Below are 26,228 nucleotides of genomic sequence, written 5' to 3'. Positions count from 1 at the left end.
ATGTGGTTGTCCTAGAACGCTTAACCAAATAGAAAAAGTATACTGCTGAATTAACTGGATTCATGTTTTGTTTATTTTGCAGAAAAGCTGCTGTGTGGTTACTGCTGCTAGGAGATTTGAAAATATCAGCAGTCTTGGTGCTTTACCCCACTGCCGTGACTGAGACTTCTAAACGGACCAACAGCACTTTAGCCACAGAACATTGCTGGGCTGCTTCTTCTCTATTCAGCTGTTGAAAGAAGGAAAGTATTTCTCCAGGTCACAGGAAGGTGTTTCTTATGGAGCACCATGTTCTTCATGTCTGGGAGCACTACATTAGCTTGAATTCATAATGAACCTTTCTTTATCTTACCTTACATCCTCATTTACTTATTGAAGGCTCAAATTATGAGGTTAAATTGACTGTTTCTCATGTCAGCCTAGAAGGCAGCCTGTCACTGTGTTGTATCTGTATCCAAGGTTGATTTGACACTGGAGTCAAATAATTAAAAAAAAAAAAAAATTGCAGCCAATTTAAAGCTGCCTTATGTAGAGGATTTGAAGTTTGTTTTTCCTGTCACACTAAAATGAGCTAAGGATTAGCTCAACCAGAGTTAAAGCTGTGTTAATGTAACACCAGTGGAAGTGAGAAATGAGGCTTTCCTTGCACATAGGAGAGTTTGCTGCAGCCGTGATATGATACACTTCAGGATTTTTTAGCCTGATGAATTACTGTTCCTTTAAATACATTTTGATTAATTAAACAAGAAAGAACAAGGCACTATTCACTTGTACCTGTGCAGACTGTCTTCTCCAATGTGCAAGTATAATTTGGAGTTATTTTAACAGAAGGTGATTTTATACCAACTAATTTGTTTAATGCTAGTAGGACTGATTAAGACTATTGGCAAAGAGAAGATTCAGTGCTCTGCTCATTATAACCTCTGGACACAACTCCAAATGAAAATACTGTTTTTCTAAAGTTTTCTTATTTTGCTCCCAGACCTTCTGATTATTAACTAGATAAAGAAATGGGAGTTAAAACAGCTGAATTCTTTACCTGAGATTGTCTGTGTATGGCTCACCGTTAGGTGAATCTGAGTCTTAGTTGCCTAGGCTGTGAGGTTAAAATAATGAGACTTATTCCCTGCTGTATATGGCTTTCTGACTGCTTGGTTTCAGAAATACATAAATGCAAAGTATAGTGAGTATTCTATTCAGTAATGCAGATGTATTGTGGTGCCTTTAGATTTTCTTTTATTAATCCAGTTCTGATCAGACTACATATTAATCTAGCTATCTCTATATATTTATCTATAGATTTCATAGGTATTTATATTTAAATTATGTCTTTTTTTTTTTTTTTTAAAGGGGATCAACATAAAGACAAACCAGTATTATTCATAATCACCCAATGAAATGTTTTCCATACCTTTGTCCTTTCTGGATAGTATTCATGTTGAAATAAAAGGGGCCCATTAATGGGACATCATGGCCATGACATTCTCTACAGCCAGTTTGATCCAGTGTTTTAAAGCCATCGTAGTAGATCTCTTAAGACTGCTCCTGTAAATGAATAGGGCTTCTTACAGCTGTGGAATCTAAGAAATACTGATGTGTTGTACTAGTGGTTGCAAATATATGAGACCCATTACTATTATCACACAATGACTCACCATGTAACTTTGATACCATGTAGAGCACTGCCACTTTCAAGTGCTTATTTGTAGTCTTAAATAAAGTAAACTTTGACTAGCAGGAAGTTTCTTTGGGAAAAGACTAAGCAGCCTGAAAGGAAGAAAACAAGCATATGACTTTTAGATAGAAACAGGGCTGCTTATTGTCAGTTACCAGTTATGTTTGCCTGTGCAAAATAAATAGAAATGCTACTTTTCTGTCACGGCTGGAGTTCCCACTCCTGTTCTGACTGCCCTCAAGATACTGTAGCTTTTTGCACAGTAAACAATTTGATGATCCTATTGAAATGCATCAAACCACTGGAATAATAAGATCTCATTATGCACTTTGGTGGCAGTATTGTAGGATTGGGTTGTGGGTTTTGTTTTTCATGTGGTAGATTTTACATGGGTATGAATAAATTGCATGTAATTTTGAATATTATTAATTATACTAAACAGTGTGACTACAGGCTTATCTGCTCTGTTGCTCAGTTGAATTAAGAGGATTTATATTTTATAATCTGAGTAGTAATTAAGAGCTTAGTGCTATAAAGGTCAGGCCTGTGCTAGAGTGTGTTGTTCTGAGTCAGGCACAAATCTTCCAGGAGCTATAGGAGAATGTGGTCTTGTTATGCACATTCAGAGCTCATCTGTAAAACGCTCTGTCAGAAATACACACACGTGAATTACTAAGGAGATTGGAAGAGCTTGGCATACTTCACACACCTTGAGAGGTTAGTCCCTTTTATAAGGCACGAGTTGAGGAGAAGGCACCTCACTAGCTTCTTGCTTGTGCAACAGGGCGGTGTGCGAATGTACTGAAGGGATTTAACCTTCATGCTAACATGGATAATGATGCTCACACTCTTGAGTCTTATCTGTAAATTGTCCCACTGTTTCATCCTTGGAACAGCTCCTGTGAGTGGGGGATGAAGTTGAGGTGGGGACAGTAGGAGGAGGTTGGACTGAACGAGTCTCTACAGTGACTGAAGGTGCCATTTGGTGCCCAGTGTTAAGCATAAGCATCGGCCCTCAGGTGTCCAGCGGAGGAGTTAAAAATCCCTAACATACTTCTTGTTACTGCTCCATAAACTAGATTTGTGGCACTGAGTCAAAAGGGAGGCACATTACCAATATCACTGTAAGGATAAAAAAATATATACTGCTGTGTAATTATCACTGCTATGCATAGCAACGTGCCTGAGAAAAATGTTTCCAGAGATGTTTGTATCTTTTTTGACTGGTGTAATTTTAGCTAAATAATAACTTGACACAGCTTCTTTTTAGTGGCCTTCTAATTCTGTCCCATTGCACTTTGAGCAGCATGCTGTTTTGTGTGTCTGTTGGTGTGTGGAAGTTTGCTTTAGGTTCTGTTTTACTTTGCCCCGTCCCTGGAAGTGTTCAAGGCCAGGCTGGATGGGGTTCTAAGCAGCCTCATCTAGTGGAAGATGTCCCTGTCCATGGCACAGGGTTTGGAACTCAATGATCTTTAAGGTCCCTTCCAGACCAAACCAGTCAGTGATTATATGATTTAAATATGTTCTCTAATGACTAATAGCTAGAGATTGCTATATTAAATTATTGTTTTGACACATAATTATTTATTTTCTACTAGGTAATAATGATAAATTGCCTAGGTTCTAATACGTCTATGCATCTATGTGAGTTTGCTCATTATAATTTTGTTGTGTATCAGTTTAGGCAATTGCATTTGGAAACTGTGAATTACTGTGCTTGAGAGCAGATTTGGGTGTGAAAGGCACTGTACTAAATGTCATTACTCCCATTTACCTGTATACCTACATGCAGTTAGAGATGGCTGCATGTACAAGAGTGATACAGAAATATCACTTGTGGAAGGAACAAAGTGTCAAGATGTGGTACTGGGTCTGTGTACACCACTGTATTTTTCCTGATGTGTAAAAGTTAAAAGCCGTATCATGGGAACATAGTGATTTATATTAGGTGGTGATTTGACCTCCAGGTTTCCATACAGACTCCCTGCTGGACTGCAAAAAGGAGAGGGCTTTCTATCTGAAAGGGCAGTTTTAGCAGTAATGTTACAAAGGGGATGTTCTGCAGGCAAAACCTGCAGGAAGTCACTGGAAGTTGAAGGCACCCTGTGACTGACAGATTTTCCCAGTCACAGATGTAATTGTACTCAGAAAAGCATGTCAAGCACTGAAAGACGGATGTCACATAGTGCTTATAAGGATTAGGATGCTGTTACTCCCATTTCTATAGATGCAGCAGAGAGATTCAGCTAGAGGAAACCTCAGAGAATTTTGCCCAAGGTATGCTACAGTACTCTGACTTTACCATCTGGATTAGAAGCAAATTTATTTGGCTTAGGGTGGGACACTTGGCTTTTCAACTCTCTTTACATATTGAATATACTGGACGCTCTGAAATGGGTAAAAACCTTTACTGCTGAAAGATGTGCATATTATCATGTCCACGTTTGTGAGCACCTGCAGCCAGTTGCTTCCCAGAGTACCCTCACAGCATAAGCAGTTGTAAGTCTGTGGTAATCCACTCTGCAGACTACAACAGAAGCTACTTCTTAATTTCTTTTTCATATTCCTTCTAAAGTCAGAAGCTGAATAAAGTTAAAGCCTAAACTAAATTCTGCTATAACTTGATTCCAAGCAGAAATAACAGTGTAGCTGCACAGAATTAAATAACTGAAGTGCTTGGTTTAACTTTTGTGATGTGAGTAGTACAAAAGCTCAGCTTAATCCACTCTCCCTGTCAAAAAAATCTACTTTCCTGACCAGTAAAAATAAAAAGAACCTGAATTTTTTTAACAGCTAAGGAACCTCCATCAACAGACAGTTTTTATGCAGTGGTTAAACTGCTGCAGTAGGAGTCAGGGTATTTTAGCATCTTCAGTTTAACGCTGATATTACAAATCACTGACAGCATCCTTCAGCTGGAGTTGTGAGAAAAGTAGGTGTTTCTCAGCTCTTCTCTGCTGATGGTGACCTGGAAGCATCCCATCCCTTCCTGTGGCACCACCGGTGAGCAGGGAAATTCCTAGCTTGTGAACTTTGAATATGTGTTAACAATTGAAGTTTTGCTTTGTGTCAAACCTAGAGTAGTGGTGAATGAATGAGCACCGATGCTCTAAACTCCTTCCAGTAGGATACTGCATCTTCACATACCAGTTATGTCATCACTGATAGGTACTTGTCCTTGTGTCTTGTGTGAATCAAACGAAACTGCATAAATCCATTTAGGGACGTTAGACTATTTCACCTTCCATGAAGGCTTAATAGCTGAACAATTACCTACCTGTTTCAAATCTTAGAGGAAGACTGGTAGAGAGAATGCTTTGTAAATATGTTCTTTAGCTTTGTCCTTAGAGTTAGTCATCACATTTTGGTGTGGCAGAACTAAGGTTTGGGTACCCCACAGCAACTTCTCTTAAATTTAGATGACAGGAATGTGAGTACAGAATTATGAAGCACGTGAATATTCATGTACCATATCACTTTGGCTTGCATATCTGGTTTTGTAGATTAACTCATGTACCTCTGGTATGAATTCTTTTGTGAAAAACATGAAGCAACCTTGTAAAAAGATGACTGAGGAATAAATGCTGATTTTGTTTACTCCAGGGTTTTTGTTTGCTGTATTTAATGTACCTGTCATTTATAGTATGAATTATAAATAGTATCTTATTCAGTAAGTAATAAGAAGAAACATGGCCTTTTCTCCAACTGCTGTCTCCAGATACATGAAGATAAAAGCAGAGTAATTTCCACTGAAACAAATATACTTAAGTCAAAGGCTTGCTCAGACTCACAGCTTGTGCTCACCCGTTGTAAGAAAGCAGCTTGCTCTGCAAATAACTAGGACTTGAGGTGCTCTCAGCTGCAATTGTGCTGCAAGTCCTTAGGCCAGGTCACCTGGGAGGAAAGAAGAGATTACTGATATTTCTGGTGCTTGGTCACTCAAGGAACCTGGTGTCACTCTTTTCTTCCTAAATTGTCACACTTGGAACATTGGCTTGTTACTCAGTATTGCTGTCTGGGGAATGTACTTTAACCTTACCCCATCTAGGAGTTCATACTAATAAAACAGCCTGAAATCAGAAGGAATGTTTCCTGCAGAGTTTTGAATCAACCATAAATTGGGCTGGCTCGTGAAAAAAAGAAGAGCAAAGGAAAAAACTGAGAAAAAAGTTACAGGGTGAGAAAGCAGGAAAGAATCTGACTGGCACCGGCCTGTATTCAGTAAGTAGCACTTTTTTCTGGTTGCAGCACTTGAGACATTCACCATGCTTGAGGAGCTTCTTAAACTGGAAGGCTACCATTTATATCAGCCTGTATTTGATGAGCCTGAGCTTTGCAGGTGTAAGATCTAAGTACACAACAAGACACCCCCGTGATTAAGCCGTAAGTTGTATTGACCAAAGAGTTGCACTCACCCCCCCAGGCAGCCCTGTGCTCCTGCCCAACATAGAGCAAAGCCATTGCAATCCAGCTTGTAGGAAGTTAATAGGCCAGAGAACAATTTTACAACAGCCAAGCACAGGGCATGCATCTGCTGCTCCCTTGCACCTGCCCAAGACAGCCCCGAGACCACCAATCATTTAAACAGCGCTGTGCCAGTTAGCTGAGGCAAAGCCCCTTTCTTGGTGTCCTTCCTATGCAAGCAGGCAAGAGACTTGCCTTCCAAATTAGAGGCCTGTATCGCCTTCACACAAAGGCTTTGTTTCTTCTTTCTTCTGAAAAACGTCTTCTAGTGGGGTGCCTAATGTGATCAGTGTTGGTAGCAACACTGCTCTGCTGGGAACATTGTAGTACTGTGACCACATCTTGAGCCTGTAATCAGGCCCTAGTCCATGTCTGTACAGGGCCCTAATGAGTTCTGTAGGTGTTCAAAAATCTGTTCTGCTGAAACCCCAGAGTGAATTCCTATGCATAACCAGGCCTTACACATTTGCTCTTCATGTGCGTTTCTTAAAGCCAGTCACTGTGTTCTAGTTTTCAGTGCTTCTGACACTAGCGTAAGAGTTTTTGTCCTGAAAATATTACCCTTTGTGCTTCTATGGCTGGTGGGGAAGACTTTGCCATAGTACCTCAGTCCTCTCAACAGCTCCTGCTAAATGCATGCCACTGGTGAAAACAAAATAAATGGGGATAAAATAACACTCAGCTCCCTGTATGTGTCTGTAAAGCAACTCCACACTTTTAGAATGTGTTCGCTAAGTTCATGTGGTTAAAAATATGTTGACTACAAGAAAAAATTCCAACAAGGGACGTTCATAAGTCTCCATTAATTAATAGTCAAGCCTTTTTCTCCCTCAATTATTTCAAACACCTGCTCACAGTAAATTTCCTTTGCGATTTTTTAATGTTACTTTAATATTACCCAGAACTTGGAAACATACACTGAGCTGCTCTGATTTTTAATTATTTTCAAATTAATTTTAATTTTCTGAATATTTTCAGTGCTGCCCATTTGTTCAATAAAACTGAATTTCAATTTTTATTTTTTTTCTTAAAGGCCTCCTAAAGTTTCCAGAGGCTGCTTTTATGGGCTGTTTTAATGAAAGCTTTTGGAAAGGGGCTGAAGATTTCCAAATTCCTTTCTTGAAGCCTCCTCATCCAAAAAAAAAGGGTGAAAAAGAAAAAAATCACTTCATCAGGGGTGACTCACATCCCCTGCGTACAGCAGTGTTTCACCCGGGAGCTAAGCCATCTTGTACTCAGAGTACTGGTTGGTGTGGTATAAGGAGAAGAGGGGCCAGACGCCCCTTGGCTCTGGGTGAAGGCAGGGGGAAGGAGGGTATCTGGCCACAGGTAGAAACACACTCTTGCAGCTCCAGGCTATGCCATTTGAAGGCCTGCTATAAAGCTTTCAGAAAGCAAGGAGCACCTTTACCCTCTTTGGACCGTGTCCTAAATCAATGAACGCCTTGGCAGGGAGTGCAGTGTGTGGGGGTCTGCCCCCACGGCTGGTGATGGGGCTAGCTGCAGAGGGAAGCAGTGCTGGAGGGTTTGCTCCATGAGTCATGCTTTTCAGGCTCTACTGGGTGCAGGAGCGGGGCCATCACCCCCCAGCAGCGCTGCTCCTGTGCTGAGCTGGCCGCATCCACCCTCAGGCTCACAGCTTGCACCCGTCAGCAGTGAGTGAACAACAAATGTAGAATCACAGAATCACAGAATGGTTTGGGTTGGAAGGGACTGTAAAGCTCACCCAGTTCCAGCTCTCTGCCATGGGCAGGGACACCTTCTACAGGACCAGGTTGCTCCAAGCCCCGTCCAACCTGGCCTTGAACACTGCCAGGGATGGGTCACCCACAGCTTCTTTGGGCAGCATGTGCCAGTGCCTCACAACCCTCCCAGTGTTCTTTAATGAAGTCACAGCTTCACTACTGATGCCAACAAACCAGATGTGAAACTGTCTCTAGGGCACAACATACTGTTGTCTATTGTGGACACAAGTCTGTGCCATCACAGACATAAGGAAGAGGAAGAGAAAGGGAAAGTCACCTTTTCCAGAGCTGCATACTCCTCACTGGCTAATTTAAATGCACATCCTCTCTCTGCTTTAGGTGCCCAGTCACTGTTTCATAAACTCTTCTCTTTGGCTATCTCTGTAACACATATAGGTGTGATGTCTGACCACTGAAAACAAGTGACCTTCGAGGTGACCTCAGTCCTCCAGAAAGATGAGTACTCTTACAGATAGGGTACCAAAACACCCTGCTCTGGACCTTCAATGGATCAACCCCGTATCAGCCTGTGTGATCTCAGGGGTCAGAGAGGATTTAGGTGACAAAGCCTTGCCTCATTAAAATGTGGTGGCCTCAATGTGGCAACTCAGCATTCCTGCTGCAGCGCCATGTTGCCTGCCACTTGGTACTCCTCTGCTTTGTCAGATGATTAATAATGGGTTTCTGATCCCTCATTGACAAAGCTCACTTCACGGGAAACACTTGAGTAAGCCAGAGTGCTGAAAGGAGCTGTTTAACTGGCACTGGCAATTGCTAAGTTTCTTCATTTTGTTTTTAGCTTTAAATTTTGCTATGGTTCACTTGTACAAACTTGTACAAACACCCATTGTGAGGAGTTCTCATATACTCTGTTCTTAATCTCTGCAGATGTCTGTGTTTCAGTGACTGAAAGACGCTTTCTAATTGTGGGAAGTGGTTTTTTTTTTTGGAGGGTAGAGGGTGGAAGTGCTGTCTAAGTTATTGAGAGGGCCTGAAATGTTAGACTTAGTCCCACAGCCATTAGTATGTAGAGAATAAGGCAAAGTTTAAAAGCAAATGTTGCATTGCAATTGTACATTCAGCTTCAGCAGTACTTGGCCATGCTAGGTGCTCCCTAATTGCTCTCCTCCAGATATGTCACTGTTCAGCAGGTAAGCAAATGTGGGCAGCCAGTTTGACTTCTGTGCCATAGCAGCACGTTGGGTGATGGCCTCAGAATGGGTGCCCTCCTCAGCTGGAGCCAAAATTTGCAGTCCAGTCAATACCACAGGGGCGGACCTGACAGCAATGGGAGGGTGATGCCCCCATTCTGAGAAGCACCTCAAGAGATGGTGTGTGGGTCAGGTGCCAGCTCCCTTTGCACCTCCTCCCCAAGGCCGGGGAGCCCCAGTTCTGCTGGCACCCGGCAGAGCCTGGCTGCTGTGTACAGCTGATGTGCGAGGAGTCTCTTCTGGTACCGTGCTGCACACGGCTAGTATGGCCACGAGAGGTCAGCATTGTTGTTTCTTACTTAATAAAATGGTCGCTTCCGTCTCTGTCGAGGAGCCGCTTTGGAAAGCCAAGTTACATAGAGAACTGCCAGTGCCAGCTGGGATACGTAGTGCTGTGGCACTCCCAAGAGCCGGTTAGAGACCACCTTGCCAGCCCATGCATGTGGAGACAAGTGGCCTTTAAAATATCTCTGGCTAATATAACACTGCTAATTTCCAGGCACAAACTGCACTAAAACCAGCTTTTAACCTCTCCCACCCCAACCCTGTTCTTAGCACACCAAGTAGAAGGATCCAGAGAAAGGCCTGTAGTATGGTATCAGAAAAGGATCAGAGAGCTTGTGCAATGTGCAACTGGCCAAGGTGAACGCAGGGAAATGGAGCTGGGAGTGCTTATCACTGCTGTTTTATGCCATTCTCGCTTCAGCAATAGTAGTACTTTAGGACCTCTGCAGAACACAAATGTGATTTGGGATTTGCATGTAGATCTGCTGGCATGCATAGAAGAAACTTGCACACTCCTGTTGAAAATAGAAATCTACACACCATATGGTTTGTGTGTTGAGAAAAAGATTCGGTAAGAAGTTAAACCCATCAAGTGAGATAATAAGTACTCTTCTACTCTCTTAAATGGGGTGTGAGAGCATTGAGTGACTACTAGGGTTGGTCCTTTGTGTACCAAAATATCTATTCTGTCTTTGCTTTGTGCACAGAAGTCCTGTTGGTGTCCCGAGGGAAAGCACAAGAATGGAGGTCTGAAGTTCTATATATCTTCTCTATTCATATGGGATCTGAATGATTGTTCATTAAATAGAACCAGAAATTATATGGTCAAAGGAGACCTCTGTGATGGCCTTGCCTCATCTGCAGTACTTTAGATGATGTAAGACTTCATCCAACTAATTTCATTTTGAACTATAGCACATTAAAAAAAATCTTACCTCATGTCTGATGTTGTTCACCTTCTAGCCATTGGCTCTTGCTTTACATTTGCCAGGCTGAACAAACCTCTATCAGCAAAATCTCCTCACATAAGTGCTTCTGAACTGTCTGTCCAACCCCCCCCCCCCTTCTTTTTATGATAAGCAGGGTAGCTCTTTGATTTCTTTCACCACAGAAGGTCTGAATCATTCACATGAGTCTCTTTTGTATGTATATGTTGGATTTCTGTGGCCATTCTTATTACTGTAGGCACTGTAATACAACACAGCACAACAGTAGCTGTCAGGTGTAACAGGAACATAGGGTCCTTCCTATTCATTTTCCAGTTGCCTCTTTCCATGCTCTTGATCCCTTTTAACCCCACTGGTCACTGAATTTCAGCTATGACCTGCAGGTTCCCAGTGCCTGGCTTTCACTGCTGGCCAGGACAGAAGTTCCCAGCCAATAAGCGGGCCCTGTGCTCCTTTGGCATCTGGTTAACAGCATTGATAATGCAGGTGGCAGTCACTGGACTCCAGAAATAATGTCAGTTTGCCCTGAGTGGCTTTGCTTTCTCTTGCTTTCTATCAGCAGAGGACCCTGTGTTACAACAGTGTCTCAAGTCAGCCCAAAGGTTTCACCCCAGCCACCAATGGCTGGAGCTACGTATTTGTTCAACCAAAGCTTAAATTCCAAAGAAACCAGTAGGGTCAGCAGAGGAGACTTGTTATGGAAATATGGTATAAATCAGGCAAGGGCATGTTTGTGAGGGCCAAGGGAAGGAAGGTATCCACAGGTAGTAAGGGAGCAATGTAGAAATAATCCAATTTTAAGAAAAGTCTGAAATCTGGGTCTCTGTAAGTACATGATGGTGAATGGGGATAGGAGTAAGGAACTCCAGCAGTATTGTATTTGCCACTGAGGAAAAAAATACTCTTGAGGGTTTAGCAGAATGTTTTAAAGTAAGGCCTAAAAGAACTGAGACAAAATTAATTTGCTATCGTTCATTTTGGTCTTCCAGCCCATAGCTAAGAGTGTGTCCCTTGCCTGCACAGTTTACAATAGAAATAGACAAGCAGGCCAAAGGCAGCAAGGAGAGCAGAGGTGCTAAGTGGCTTTATCAGAGTTTACTCTTATTCTAGGCTTGGTCACAATCTCCTCTCAAGTCCTGACTGAACAAGCTACGTCTGCAGCTGCTGGCCACCACAAACCCTTGCCACCCTGGTGTGCTGTTTCACTGCTAATGTGAGTGTTCCCCAGCTTTTCCCAAGAAAAACTGAGCTAGGGCAGTCAATCATTGCTAACCCCACTCATGCTGACAGAGAGCAACTAATAAACACTCAAGAAGTAACTCTGGCAGCAGCTCTGGCAGACGGAAGATAATGAACAGCCAGGGATGGAGTGAAGCTCCCCATGTCCACAGCTAGCTAGGCTGCAGCCCAGTGGACCAGTCAACACTTTCCACGGAAGAGCTTCAACTTGAGTCTCTGGGGCTTATCCCAGCTGCAACTCATGCTGCCTGCACAAACCCCTGGCAGAGACAGGGAATGGGCCTTGCTCCCCAGAAAAAAGTGAGTGTGAAGCCCCAGCAACCCAGTCAGTCAGTGATGAATCTATTAGAGGATAAAATGGGTAAAGGAGGGCAAAAAGCTGCAGAAAGTTATTTTTTACAAATGTGCAAAACCAGATAGCAGAAGGTGGAAGACACAGATCATCCCATTCATACTGCCCTGTCGTGGTGATTATCACTGAGGATACAGCAATGTTACTGGTGATTTTGCTAGACGGGGGCAGGGCCTTTGGTTGTGCTCTTCTGTGGGGAAGGATCCCACCCCAGGACTATGAGACATCAGCCATTGGCTCATTCTCCTGTGAATCCGAACTCTGTGTTCATGTGGTCCCATTTAAATAACAAAAAAAGTTGTTCCACATTGTGCAATGTGTGAATACATCAGTTTTCTTGTAAATGCTGAGATGTGATGAGTATCTAACTGGCCAAGGCATGAGGGATGAGCGATCTCAAATGGCAGCAAAGGTGGGACAAGCTGTGTCTTCTCTTTTTGACTCCACTTGAACCAAGAGAAAAAGAAGCTGAGAGGGCTGACCAAGCAGATGGAGGGAGTCCTTACTCTCAGTTTTTTGAGCAAACTCATGTGTGGTAGCACTCTCAGCATAAAGGCACCATTGTCAATTTTGAGCATCAAAGCATCACGCCTTCCAAAATCCTGAGAGTGGCTCAAAGATCCTGAGACTTCTTAAAAACAACAAATGTCAATTTCCTTTTATTTTCCTTGGGGGTTTGGAGCCTTTTGGGGAGAATTTACTTCCTCTGTTGCAAAAGTAAAGGTTTACCTTTTACTCTGAATGAATGCACGGAGCCTTATGGACTCCCTTGATTCCAGCTTCTGGGTCTTTAAGGGAAACACCAAAAGTCATTAAGATGTGCAATTAAATCACAACCGTGGCTAACACAGCAAATATAAATGCAAACCCTGCCCTGGAGAACAAAGACCCATTCATTCTGCTTAAATTGGTCTTGCGGCTTGATTGCTGCTTCTTTTTTTTTTTTTTCTTCCTTTCTCCCCTGTCCTTATTTCTTCAGAAGGAGGGGGAACTTTCTTGGCTTATGCCACACCCTGGATAGTCAGAAAAGCCCGTGCTCAGCTGCCTGAGTCCGTCTTCCCTCCTGTTTGCCAACCCTCTAGAAAAGTGAGGTTACAGGCAAACATCAGCAAAGAAAGAGCCTTGATAACTGAGGTAAAGTGGCCATTATGCAACTATGTATGATATGGGTAGAAAAATAGGAGCCGGAAATGTCGAAAGGCAGCTGAGGTTACATTCCTCATTGGAAGCAAGAGGTGAAGGAAGATCAGTTGGCGGCATGCGCTCTTGCTCCATACATTGAGAGGGATTTGCCAGTAAAGGTTATTAATGACCTGACAGTGAATTGCAAGTCCACAAGGGAAATCTGAATTGAAAATGGAAAAGACAGAAAGCTAGGTAGGGGGATTTGTATAGGGTTAAAGTGTCAACATTTAGGGATGGATGGATCACTGGAGCTCAGACTAGGAGCAACAAAAAAAACCCCCATCCTCTCAACAAAGAAACCAAAGAAAACAGCAAAAAAACACCAGTGTTTCACTTTATTCCAAAATTAAGGCTCTGCCAACCTGACCTTTCTTGCTTGGCCATATTTGTGCAACAGTACTTGCTCAGAGGTGAAAAGCAGTAGTCTACAGAGGGGAGCAGATGGACTCTGCCAACCTTCAAAAAACCGGTTTTCTCCGTTTTCCCCACACCCCACTTTTTTTAACTGTCAAAAGCACCTCTGTCTGTGCTATTCAGTGAGATTTACCCGACAGAATCTCTGTTACCAGATGACGGGCATTCAGAAGCTAATCCATCTAAACGGATTGTTGGCCAGGAAAATGGAAAGGCCTATGGTGCAATATATGGGGATTCAATTTTTTGGAGACCACAGTTTGTATTGGATTCCTGGTTTATAATCCTATCTCTGTTCCTGTCAAGAATACATTAGAAAATGTGAAAAACATCTTCTATGTTTTTCATTCAGCAAAAGGCTTCTTTTTAAATACGAGGACCACACATTTGAAATTTTAAGTAAACTCTGTGCTAGTGCTGCAATTTACAAGATAGGCTGGGGCTTTGATTTTTATTGTTGTTATTTTCTTGTTTCTTCTTAGGAGTCAATTGAGTTCCAGGTATTTCCATGACTATTTATGCCTGTTAATCCCTAGAAACTGGCTGAGAGCCCTGGAGTTGTCTTCCTCATTCTGAAATGAGTCATGGCCCACTCGGGCCCTGTAGCTAGCTAATGAAAGAAGTGGCAAAGCATGAACCAGGTGAGGGGTCGGAGGGGATGACAGGGATCTCTGTGCTCCCCTCTCACGCTGCCCCAGCATAGAGCAGGTCACAGAAGAGCCTCTCCTGAAGAGGTGATTAAGTGCTGATCCAAAGAACAACATAAAACTGGCACAACATTCCTTTCTCTTTCGAACCACAGGATTTCTTCAATCAAATACAGATTTTAGCAGCAAGATGTGATTTTTGGCTGCTCGTTAGGCTTAAATTATTATCAGTTTAATCCAAATTTTCAGGCTATTATCCAAACTTGTTACTTTGCATGGCCAAACTAGAAATTGGTCACTGTTTCATTGGAGAAAGAGATTCTGTATAGGTTCCCCAGGATGTCTTGGTTTCAGATATCTGAGAAGTGCAGAAGCACCAAAACTATTCACCCCCTCCGGTTTTCACTCTCTCTTCTTCCACTTCTAAATGTAAGATATGCTGAAGTGTGTGAAAAACATTTGCATGCATTTCCCACACTTTCTCAAAGCCCAGACTGTATTACAGGGGAACATGTGAGCTAACTTTTTCCCAAAGCCATCCAGCCTCCACTAAACAACATAAAAGAAGGAGTCAGGCTACTTCAGGATCTCACAACATGGCATTGTGATTTTTGATTTCCATATTTGACGGAAACTCATAAAAGCTTCCTTCATGTTACCTCTCTGATGATACTTCCCTTTAAATCCTTAGTTGTCTCCAAGAAGCATTGTCCCTATGATTTTTTCTTGACAGCTTTTCTAAGGTTGCTTTACTAATTGCCTTAGGGAGCTGGTCAACAACATTCTGTATCATCAGGATGTGCAGATTGTTTAAAACAAAACTAAAAAGTTGACACAAGCAGAAAAAGTGTTCTGTTCTATATATTTTTGTTGCATTTAAGCAAATAGGTTGATTAGATAAAGCACTTAAACAAGGTAGGATTGAACAAGCCCATTCCCTGGTTCTTGCAAGAAAGATGTAAGACATTAAGAAGTCAAATCTATGATGAAGGCTCCCAACTTTCATCACTTAGCTCAGTGAATAGTCAGTTAAATCTCCATGGACTAAAGAGAGTGCCGTGCTTGCTTCTCTTTTATGGCATAAAGTTAGCAGCCATACATTTTCCAGGACACCCAGCAAGACTGGCTCATTTCTGGAGCATTTCCTTCATCACAACATGAGAAAGAACAGAATATTTGTGAAGGGTGAGTTTCAAGAAAAGGGGACTATATTTATTAGCTGGCAGCCATAGCAGAAGGCCAGAGGAGTGAGCAGGGAAAGGAGGTGGATGTACGCTCTGAGGAAAATCCCCTTTCCAGCATTGTGGTTGATATGTCTGACGCTGCTCTTCTCTGTTTTTTTTTTTTTTGTTGTTGTTGTTGTTTAATCTGACTTTTAAAGAAGAATTGTATTTTCACTAGCCTAGAAACTGCCAGCCGATAGCTAAAATATACCCTGGGTCAACAGAGAGCAAAGCACAGCTGCACACAGGCTTTTAGGCACCTCATTTGAAATGAAGTATCTGGCTTCCAGGCACTGCAACCCAGGCATGGGAGCTGGGGATGGGCTGCTGCTTCTCACCCCAGGGGCCAGAAATCTAGTGCCAAAAAGAGGAGCCACACTGCTGAACTTCACAGTGACAAGGAGCCACAGGGCACAACCAGAGGAAGGCCAAGTGGGTAAACCCTGGAAAACCTTCACCTGAGTAAGAAGTATATAGGCAGGATCTCTCCCAAGGCACCTGGTGTGGAAGGAGCTGTCACATCCAGCCAGGGTTGGCTCTTGGCTTTTGGTGATGCTGACTGAGTCACTGCTGGCAAATGGTGTCCCAAGGAAGTCACCGAGACTGCCTCGTGTGAGTAATTGCTCACCGGCACAGACCTCCCAGCCTGTCTGTCCTGTGCTCTTGGCAGTGGTGCTTAGAGTGAAAACAAACAAATAAAACCAAAAACCCTCCTTCAAGCCCCCAGCTAGTGTTTTCCAACGTGTTCGTAGCTTTTAACAAAATATTTGGAACCTATTTTCAGAAAAAGTTCCAAAGGTTTCCCAAAGCCCAGATTTGTCTAGACTCTCCCATTCTCAGTGCAGGGAAACAGGGTGAATGGATAGGGTGTGATACGGATTTTTTTGAAAGTTTGTTTGGATTTCAGGAAGTGAACAAGATAAGCCAAATGGCCCTTTCCTGCTTTTGCTCTTTTAATATTATTTTTCCCCTCTGTAAGTCCTGACAAGAAATGCTTGAACTAAAGAAACTCAGATGAGTTTGTTGAGTTCCCCTCGCCTCACCTCTCTGCTAAAAAGCCACCCATACCTGTGACTGAGAGATAGCACCAAATCAGTCTTTACAATCTGAGCCCCTGGACACATATGAAAACTGTTTCCTTTGTCATTTCTGCAACATAGAAAACTGTTTTCTTTCTTTTTCCATCTCATTCAAAACTCGCGGAGAGACAGTGGGAAATAATCTGCTGGGGACTCTGGGATGCACCAGAGAAATAATCCTCATCACATTAAGAGTTGCAGGTGCTGATGTATGAAGGAGCTCTTTGACATCATATCAGTCTTGCTGCCAGAAAAGCCTGAGTAAAGACAAATGGGAGAGACAGGTCTCTAGTCCAGCCACCCCATTCTGCATAATGGCCAGAAATAGTATCTCCTCCACACAGGTTCTTTCTTCAGCACACTCATTTGCTTGGCATAAGGTCTGGTGAAGGAAGCTTCATGACACCTCCATTTTTACATAGTTTAATGTATCCATAGATGTTCAGCTTGCCCATAGGTGACTGACCTAAACACAGCCCTTCATGAACTAAGCGAGACAGACGTAGCACTGAATTTTAGATGCAAGATATCTGGATGTGATACTGGTGAACCTACATCTACAAATTGGTTTCTGTGAATGTCCCCTTCTAACACAGCACATTTATAAACCCCCAGAAAATCAGGTGTCCCAGTGTAAATTAATTCCCTTTCCCCACTACTGAACTCCAGCACTACCACGGCACTCTCCTTTGTCCCAGCTCTGTGGCTTTGCTCTTGTACAAAATACAAACATTTGCAGAAAGCACACTTTTAGTATGTGATTGCAGAAAAATCTCTGCAATTCTGAATATTATTGTAACTTTGAGGCTGGGGAAAAAAAAATCTGCTTCTCTGTTGGAACATACTGACCTTCCTCCCCTCTTGTTTATTTGTATGATCTGAACTAATTTCTTATTTGAAATCTACACCACCTAAAAGCATTTCCTAGAACTATTTTTTTAAAGCAGCTTGCTAAACTGATTCTAGAAGTTGGTTAATGATTGTTGGGCATGTGAGGGTCATTTACCATAGTAGAGACTTTTCCACCAGCAGATGTTACCATAGCATAACAGGAACATGGAGAAGGACCACAACAGGCGGGATATTAACACAACTAAAGGAATGTAAAGGGTTAATGCACGACAGCTTTTGAAAAGATACATGATAAGTGCTCAGAACACTTTGAAATCTGTAGCAGCCATGTGAGCAGCACGTCATATAGGGTCTGTAATGACAAGACAAAGTTTATCTTTGCAATATCAGAAAATCTGTATAACATTAGAGAGTTTCTCAAATATATGTATGTATTTTTCACAGGCCACTGAATCATTTCCAGATAGTTGGTGGTCCTTCTTCTGAAGATAAATCCCTGTTGTGAAAAATATAGGTACTGAAAAAATCTTAATAAAGCACACATAGCAGTATAAACATCTGCCCTTCCAAGGGGCTTCGTCTCAACTTTGGAGATCTCTAAACTGGTGTAAGAACAGTTTATTTTCCACATTTCTTAGCCTTTTGGATGAGGCTGTGACAGTGAATTATAACATTTTGATGTTACATAGGTTCCAAAAAGACTCAGCTTCTCTGTAGTTTCCTGAGCATTTTCCTATATTTATCCCTAACAGCCTAACTCTTTTCTTCTAATCTGCCCTTAATTTGGGAGGTTTACCGGCTCCGAATCTCTTAGTCTCTAAAACAGAACTGATTTTGTGCCTAAAGTGTGCCATAAATTCAAGAAATAATGACATAATTCCAAGACTTCCAGATAAAATTCATGGTAGCTATGGTGCTCCCACGGTGCAGGTAATGCTGGACATGTTGCAGGTTATGTGAGTACATATGTGTCTGTATGATGCTGATACCTATTCGCTAGGAGGCCTCCCTTGACAGAAATACTGTGAGATCATTAAGCTGTGACCTCCCCAGCAGTCCAGTCCTTTGCAGACGTGAACTGCATTGCCATAAAGTGCTTCTGGACAAAGCATTTTCAAAAACCAGTATGCGTGTTTCATCACTCATTCTGCTGCAGCTGCTATTTTTGCCTTTTCCCTCATTTTGTTTCTCTCAACTATTCATTTCTCTCCCTGGTGGGAAAAGAGATGAGACAACAATGCAGGGAAACTAAACAGCCTCACTTTTAGGATATCTGGAACAAAGACAGAGACGTCGTCATTTGGACAGGCTGAGGTGGTCTAAAGAAAGAAATTTTCAAGTAAGTGTCGATTGAAGAAAATGTTATTACTCCAAATAGCTCATTATCATGTATTTTGGTCTTCCCAATCGCTAGTAACATAGGCTTGACTCAGAATTTATAAGAAGTGCTTAAAATGCATGCACGAGACACCACAGAAACATCTTCCTTCTACATTTGTGTATCTCAGTACAAGTGCCCAGATTTGACTGGTACCTCTTAAAAAGGGATGACTTCTTTAAAGATTTGACTGCTCTAACTGTACCCAAAACAGCTAAGGGGTCAAGGATGCTCTTTTCAGTGTGGGTAGCTACACAAAACTCAAACCCGTCTGGCAGGCAGTTCAACTGCAAGTCTCAATCTGTCATGCCTAATTTCAGCATTTATGGCTGCAATACATTATGTTTGGAGAGGAAGTATCAGCAGCATGCCATACATTAATTCGAAGGCTGAATTCCTTAATAGATTAAATAGTCTTCATGTCTGATAAGTGACTGCATTTCTGGTACATGAATGGTGCTGTGAAGTGCATAACGTTGTTAATAGCTGGGAAAGAATACAGCATGAGAAAGTCCCTTTCCAGACTCACTTCCTCAGGATGTCGTTTGGATTTGGAAATATCTGTGGGTTGCAAAGCTTCCACCCACATTTCTAACTTCAGTCCTTCCTGGATGCTTGAGCTCCCTTAGGACCAACATATCATGGTATACCAAAAACTATTATATATAGCTTTGCCCTCTAGATCAGCAGTGCCCTCTGGAAGAACCCTTTGCTTTACTGGCAGTGGCAAATACACACATTATCCAAAGTTGCATGATCAGCAGAAATGAGGTGCTTTTCTCTCTGACAGCAGCTGTAGTTGTCTGGTCTAAAATACCTCAGATTAGAATGACTGTTTACCACAAAATATCCCCATCCTGCCAAACGAGCTTGCCCAAAACATGCCCTTTCTTTCTTCACCTTCTAATCTTGGCAGCATGTGAATGCTTATTTTCCCTGTCTATCACATAAGAAGCTGTTAAGAAATGTTCCTACCTCAGTCATTTCTGCTGTCTGTTAGAAAAGGTTAAAATGCAAGGGGACAAAACTACAGAAAAAACTATTGAGGGAACAGGGCAAATCATGTTTCTACAGCACAGAAGCAATAGAGAGCAGTCTATAACCAAAGGTCAGAGCCAATGCTGCTTTTAGATCTGAGATAATTACCAAAGTATTTAGCAGAAAAGAATGTTATATTTTATGGCAAGTTTTCTGCCTGAAAACTGTTACTTAATGGACCAGGGTGACAGTAAAAGAAAAGGCACGTGTCTAAGAATTTTAACAGCACAATTATACTCTGAAATGGAAGACATGCCTTTGTACTCTGAAAACTTAAATAAATACAGAGTTAAATGTATTGATTAACAAATAGCTCATTTGCTCTAGCCTCACTATTGGGCCTAAAAAGAAAGTCAGACTTAGCTCTTGCTCACTTCTGAGACATTATTAATAATAAAGATTATGAAAATCAAATTCTGTACTCTGTTTTCTGTCACATCCTCCAGTTCCACATAGAATTGAAAGAGCAGTTTGGTCTTTTTGCCTAAACTTAGGAATTCTATTGGTAATGAGAGTCCATGTGGAGGTGCATGATGTCTCAGAAATATAACCAGGAATAGAGAGTAGTCACAAAGTATTGATGAGACATTAGGTATCCAAGCAGGTTAACATGCTGTTATCCCCAGTCTAAATTCCTAGGGCTACAGCTGTATTGTCTTGGCAACCCTGTGCATTACGGTGCTGTTTTACATATATATTTGACAATGTACCCTCAAGTATCATGTGCATGTATGAAGGCAGGATCAAAGACCTGGTTCCTTTTTTCCCTCCCACACCTTGCTGCAGTGGAATGCACTTCCATCTAGAGGGTACAAATAGAGTCACTGATACAACTGTGTCTTGTCATTCTATGGACTAGTCCTGAAGGTCATTCTCAGCACTTGCTTGATTCCTTTTTTCACTGACTGCAGTTTCTGGAGCCATGTTCCAGGAAGTCTTGGATAAAAGCCAGGAAGGTTGGGTAAGTAGATGAGGGGTAAAAAATGAAGTCTCAGTTCTCTTGCTGAGGCAGTCTTCTTGCTCTGAAGGTTGTATGTTAAATTAGAAGAAAATAAAAGATTCTGGTGTTAAAACTCACAAATGGTGGTTATTCCAGAAAAGCCATGAGCCTGTCTTTTTCGCTGTGAGCTAACTAGTTTACCAAAGGCAATGAAAACAGAAAACACAAAAGCTCTTTAGGAGCAACTTTAAGTGTAAAGCTCAAGCCTTTGGATTTCAGCTTGATGAAGCTCACCCCCAGTTAGCTTTTCTCTCATAGGAGTTTGGTTGTCACTTTGCATTAATCTGTGAAATGATGTCATACAGATAAGCAACAGTCCGAACTTCAAGCATTAAGGAGGTTGAAATCTATTGCCCACCATGGTCCAGAAATAAAAGTGTGATTGTCTCCTTTAATATCACGTGAGCATTGTCTGTCATCACAACAAATTGGAAAGTAGTAAAATGGCCATCTGCAGAAGGATTATACTTTTAAAAGAGTGTTTGTATATACATACAAATACACTTCACTACCCCACAAAACCCCTTGAACTACAGGGTTTTCCTCATAATCAAGAAAGATTATACCTGTATTTATATCTGCCCCTCACCAGGAGGTGCTGGATGTTCACACAAAATGAATATATATAGATGGGACACAATGTACCTCTGCATAGGCATGCCCAGCAGACCCAGGCTGTGGTAACAGTAGTTTTGCCCTTACACGTGCAAAAAAGGAAAATTTGAAGAGGATTAGAAATGTGCATGGCTCCACTTTTCTGCTTCATCATTCCTGTCCTATAAGAGGACATTGCAAAAATTGTTTCTTCCTCTCTTACCCCAGCACATCCAAAGGATCCTCGAAAAGATTTCCTTGCCATAGAGTTCAGGATACTGACATCCATGTTTTATGCATTTTTGGAAAACCATGTGTTTGAGGTTTGCCGCTCTGACCATATCCACCTAAGTCAGGCCTTTCTTACAGCTGGTAAGGGTGGCAGCACTTGCTTCTTGGGTAGCCAATTACTTACTTGTTTAGTAGTCAATGGCTGGTAAGTGCATTTATCTGTAAGATGCTAGGGCATTAGTTACAGGGCTTTTATGGACAACCTTAACACTCAAAGTTGTGAGGAGTCTCCCAGCCATGGCCTTGGGGCACAGATGGGATTGCTGAGAAATACTCTGGGATGTGTCAGCTCTTTAGCTTAAAATTCTTGTTTTTGTTTGAGGGGATCTGAATGCACATCTTCTGCTTCCAGTGAAGGGGTATGTGAGCCATGACCAGGGTCTATACGGTATTATAGGTCTGGCCTTTACCACCACTGAAGCTGTTTCACTTTGTTGGTAATAACTCTTCACCAGACTGGAAAAGGTGAGGTCTAGAGGTCAGGGCATTTATGTGGGAATACAGAGATCTGCGTCATTCATCCCAAGGGGAGGCTTTGTGTGTGGCCTGTGACATTATCACTTACTTTCTCTCTGGCACACTGGCTATTTATGCAGGTTCAAATTACTGCAGACAGAGGAAAGATCTGAACCAGGGTCTCCCAGATCCTTGGTGAGTGCTTTAACTTTTCATCCCTTGGGAGAAGCTGATGAGGGGGACCACCTTCTCTGGCTGTTTTCTGTTGGCACCAATCCTGTTGGAGTGTCCAAGATCAACTTCACAAGTGAAATGGGAAAGGGACAAGGCTTTTTGTGAATCATGGCAAACCCCAGGTGTGGAGGACTTGCTTTGAGACCCAGAATGGTAAATGACAGAGGTAAACAATGCTGAGACTATCTAAAGTCTAAAGCTCAGCCACTTCAGCTTTAGGTGACTAGAAGATGGCAGTGTAAACACATGTGACAAGGGACTTCACGGGCCTCTAGAATTAGGAGGTAGCTGAGCAAGGGCTTCAGGCACTCTTGGGTTATTTAAACCTCTGGAGACTTTTGAAATTGGGACCAGTGTGTTTTCCTCAGGCAAAGCCTTCAGAAATTGAGTCCCAGGTTTTCACCAGGGGCCTTATCGTGAAAAGCAAAATATTCAGCACTAGATACAAATCCAGTCGTGTACCCAAAATGGTCCCATCCTTGTCTCCAGTCCCACAAACACTCCGCTGGTGCTTGATGTGCATTTGGAGAAGAAGTATTACTGGCTACAAAGCTCACCTTTACTGGAATGAGGGAGCCTTCTGGTCATCTCTACTGCAAGTGGAAGGAGAGCCTCCAGGCGATCTCATACCATAACAAACCTAAATCCCTGGATTAACTTCCTCTGGCCCTGGCTTCAGTGGAATCATTACGTAAGTATGTTATCTATATATTATAGGTCAGACGAAGAGCTCATAAGACGGCATAGCAGGGAGTAGAGCTAGAAATGGTTTTCCCTTTTGGTGGAAAAAGAGAGACACATTGGCTGAGGTCTGTTAGAAACAAATGTAGATACTGAGACTCATGCTGTCCTGCAGAGTTTGGTGCTGGCTAAGTCATCTCTACTGTAGTCTGGCAAGGAGCAGTGCAAGTGAAGAGACTAAAACGCAGCGATTATTTAGCACCAGTGGGCTTGTGAGTCTCCATAGCAGAGGGTTAACATACAATTTGCCAACAAATCGTGGCATTACACTGACTTTGCCACTTTGGATTCAGTGAATCTCAGTTGCAGAGGTTATGCAAGCACAGCTATAATCAGAGTTCTGCTGTTACTATCTATAGAAAACCAAATTTGACAGGGAAGCCCTGAGTGTCCCAAACATGGAAATATTGTTCCATCTGAGTCAAAGGTCTTCATGGTTTTACTCAGAAGTGGACTGTGAAACCTACAGCAAGACAGGTGAGCAGTTATTCACCAAATTCATCCCAGTGTGACTAAGCATCTGCCTAAGTGCTCACAAGCATGTACAAAGGTTATGAAAACTAGCGTGCAGCATATGCTCTGTTCTCATGCATGGAAATTTTCATTAAAGGCACAGGGAGATGTTTGCCAAAGTAAAGACTGAATTAATACCCAAACATTTAGTCATTACAGCCTGTTTCTTATTTACACTAATGTTTCTTTGCACAGTTGTGATACCTCAAAAAGCCTGGGACCCAACTTACTCAGCGACTAAACTGGCAGCATAAGGTAAAAACACACTAAGTCACAACATAAATGGCGATCTGTCTCTTTGCAGTTTCTGTTGATAGATTTCGCTAAAAAGACTGGATAAAGCATATTCCTTCATGAACAAACAAACAAACAAACAAAAAGAAACCAATAAAAAAAATCCCACCAAAACCCAAATAATTTTAAGGGCATTGAAGCTTTCTCAAAATATCCAAATATTAGCCAGCTCAGAAATTCAAAATTAAGATTCTGCTTGAAAGAGAGAGAAAAAAGTCAAAGCAGGAGTGAGTAAGGGCTAAATCCTGTGGGGACGTAAGTCCTGCCTGGAAATCTGTGGTGGTGCAAAAGCAGACAAACCCCACTCAACCACCAGCCGCCACAGTGTTTTCATTAAAGGCTCCCTGGGGAAACTGGGAGAGTACATAAGCGAGGGATTTAGACAGAGTTACCGAATCCCCAACCTCACTGCTGTCAGGGGACTAGACCAGCAACTGTGAACTCTTGCAGAACCAGCCCACCCATTTGGCTTCCTCTGCCCCTATGACACCCTTGAAGCAGTCCCTGAGATAGCAGGCACCTGCTCTGATAGGGGCTGAGATGAGGGTTTATGGTCTCTTTCACAGCACAACATGGCTGGAAAAGCAAAGCCCTGCAGGATACAGCCTACCAGCAAGTTGGAGGTGGCAAAGGAAAAGCCCGAAGGCAGAAGGTAGCAGAGACACAAGGCAGCAAGCCCAGCAAGAGCTATGGAGGGGGCAGGCTATGCAAGTCAAGGGCTGAAACTCAGGGACAAGGCGGCAGTGACATGGATAAGAACCAGCAGATGGAAAGGGTTGGCTCTGCAGACCCTACCTCCAGGCAATGCTCTGGGGCCCATCTGGATATTGTTAGGCCCCCTGCCCACCCACCCACCATGCCTGGAACGTGCAAGTACCTTATCTTGCATTTCTTGTAATGCAGAACACCAACTTCTTTTTATGGTTCTTGGCACGGTTTATGACCTTTTTACAACTCCTTCCCTGTCAGGATATAGGCCATAAAGATATTTTAAATGGCTTCTCTTGGTGGTGATCTATTAGTTGGAATAATGGCTCCATATGCAAAATATGAACCCCTAACCACTGTAAGCTAGCTCTGTGCCTTCACATCGTTCAAATCCTTTTTTGAGAGTCACTCGTGCTTTGAAGCTACAAGAAAATAGCCAGCAAATAATTAAGTATAAGGACTATTGAGCATAATTTATGTAACCTTTCCCGTTTTCAAACTGCAATTACCTTTGTAGGGACTGAATGAATAGTGGGTTTTCAGTTCAGTTGCTGAGCAGGGGTATCAGAGGAAAAAGCATTTGCTTTAGACCAAAGAAAATTTCTCAGATTTTCTTGAAATGTAAAAGACAAGAATTATTTATTTTCTGTTTTAAATTACTTAATTCTTTTAAAATTCTTTAGGAGGGGTGGATTGCCTGTGAAGTGAAAAATGTCGTTTCACAGTGAAAAGTCATGGTGTCACTCCAGCCTTCAGAAAAGTTTGGCTTTCTAAAACTGACTGCATTACAAGACTATGAGGACAAACTCCTCTAACAATTTAAAATCTTTGCATAGGAACATTATTTTTTGCTCCATATTTGCAAAAATCCTTGTCCAGGAATCCATTTCTAAGTCAATTTAATGTTCAAAATAATAATAAAAAAGACCAAAAATAGAGTACAATCTTTGCAGCTGTCTTAACAGCACCCTGACAGCTCTCCCTCCTTATTAACCCTGCACCTCCTTACTTACCCTGCGCCACCCACCATTTGCATCCTTTGCATTGCAAGCCTTTGCGGTTGTGCTGGTTATGTTAGATAGAAGCACAGTTATCACCCTGTGGGTATTCCTGCCACCAATGCCTGAGCAGAGAATTGTTTTCCCCCTACATACAGGCATACAGGCATTAGGAAACAAAATGTCACTAGGAGGGTAGTGAGGCACTGGCACAGGCTGCCCAGAGAAGCTGTGGCTGCCCCATCCCTGGCAGTGTTCAAGGCCAGGTTGGATGGGGCTTGGAGCAACCTGGTCTAGTGAAAGGTGTCCCTGCTCATGGCAGGGGGTTGGAACTGGGTGAGCTTAAAGTTTTCTTCCAACCCAAACCATTCTATGATTCCATGCAGCACCATGATTCAAGAAGTTGCATCCATGTTCTAGAGAGGAAAAATTTGTCCCATGGTATGTATGGAGTGTAGGGATGACTTAAACAGCAGCAAAATTTCATCCATTCATCTAGGTAAGTTAGTCAAGGTGCAGTGAACATAAACTTGATTCTTTCCTGAATTCCTACAGGTCTCTGAACTGCCAAAGGAAGAAAAGTGCCCAAATTTGGAGCCCTTCCCACAGCCCAGAATACAAGTGGTATCCCTGATCTCTCTCGTTCATCATACTTCTTCACTGCT

At 42.3% G+C, this 26,228-nt stretch overlaps 1 protein-coding gene across 5 annotated transcripts in view; it reads left to right on the top strand.

Annotated features, from left to right (window-relative positions):
* MYLK4 (myosin light chain kinase family member 4) overlaps positions 1-5,277 on the top strand; it is a 57,847-nt gene extending 52,570 nt beyond the window's left edge. For all 5 annotated transcript variants that reach the window (XM_061346628.1, XM_061346626.1, XM_061346627.1 and 2 more), the window contains exons 14-15: positions 83-2,221; positions 2,304-5,277. The gene's annotated coding sequence lies outside the window, so the exon portion shown is untranslated. The remainder of the gene's footprint in view (positions 1-82; positions 2,222-2,303) is intronic.
* The last annotated feature ends 20,951 nt before the right edge of the window (positions 5,278-26,228 follow it).

The sequence above is a fragment of the Neopsephotus bourkii genome, unplaced genomic scaffold (genome assembly GCF_033783945.1).
Source record: "Neopsephotus bourkii isolate Nb327-2 ecotype Australia unplaced genomic scaffold, CSIRO-AGI_Nbou_v1 NB_272, whole genome shotgun sequence".
NCBI classification, from domain to species: domain Eukaryota; kingdom Metazoa; phylum Chordata; class Aves; order Psittaciformes; family Psittacidae; genus Neopsephotus; species Neopsephotus bourkii.
Note: the sequence above shows the minus strand (reverse complement) of the source record. Positions and strands in the feature narration are given on the sequence as shown.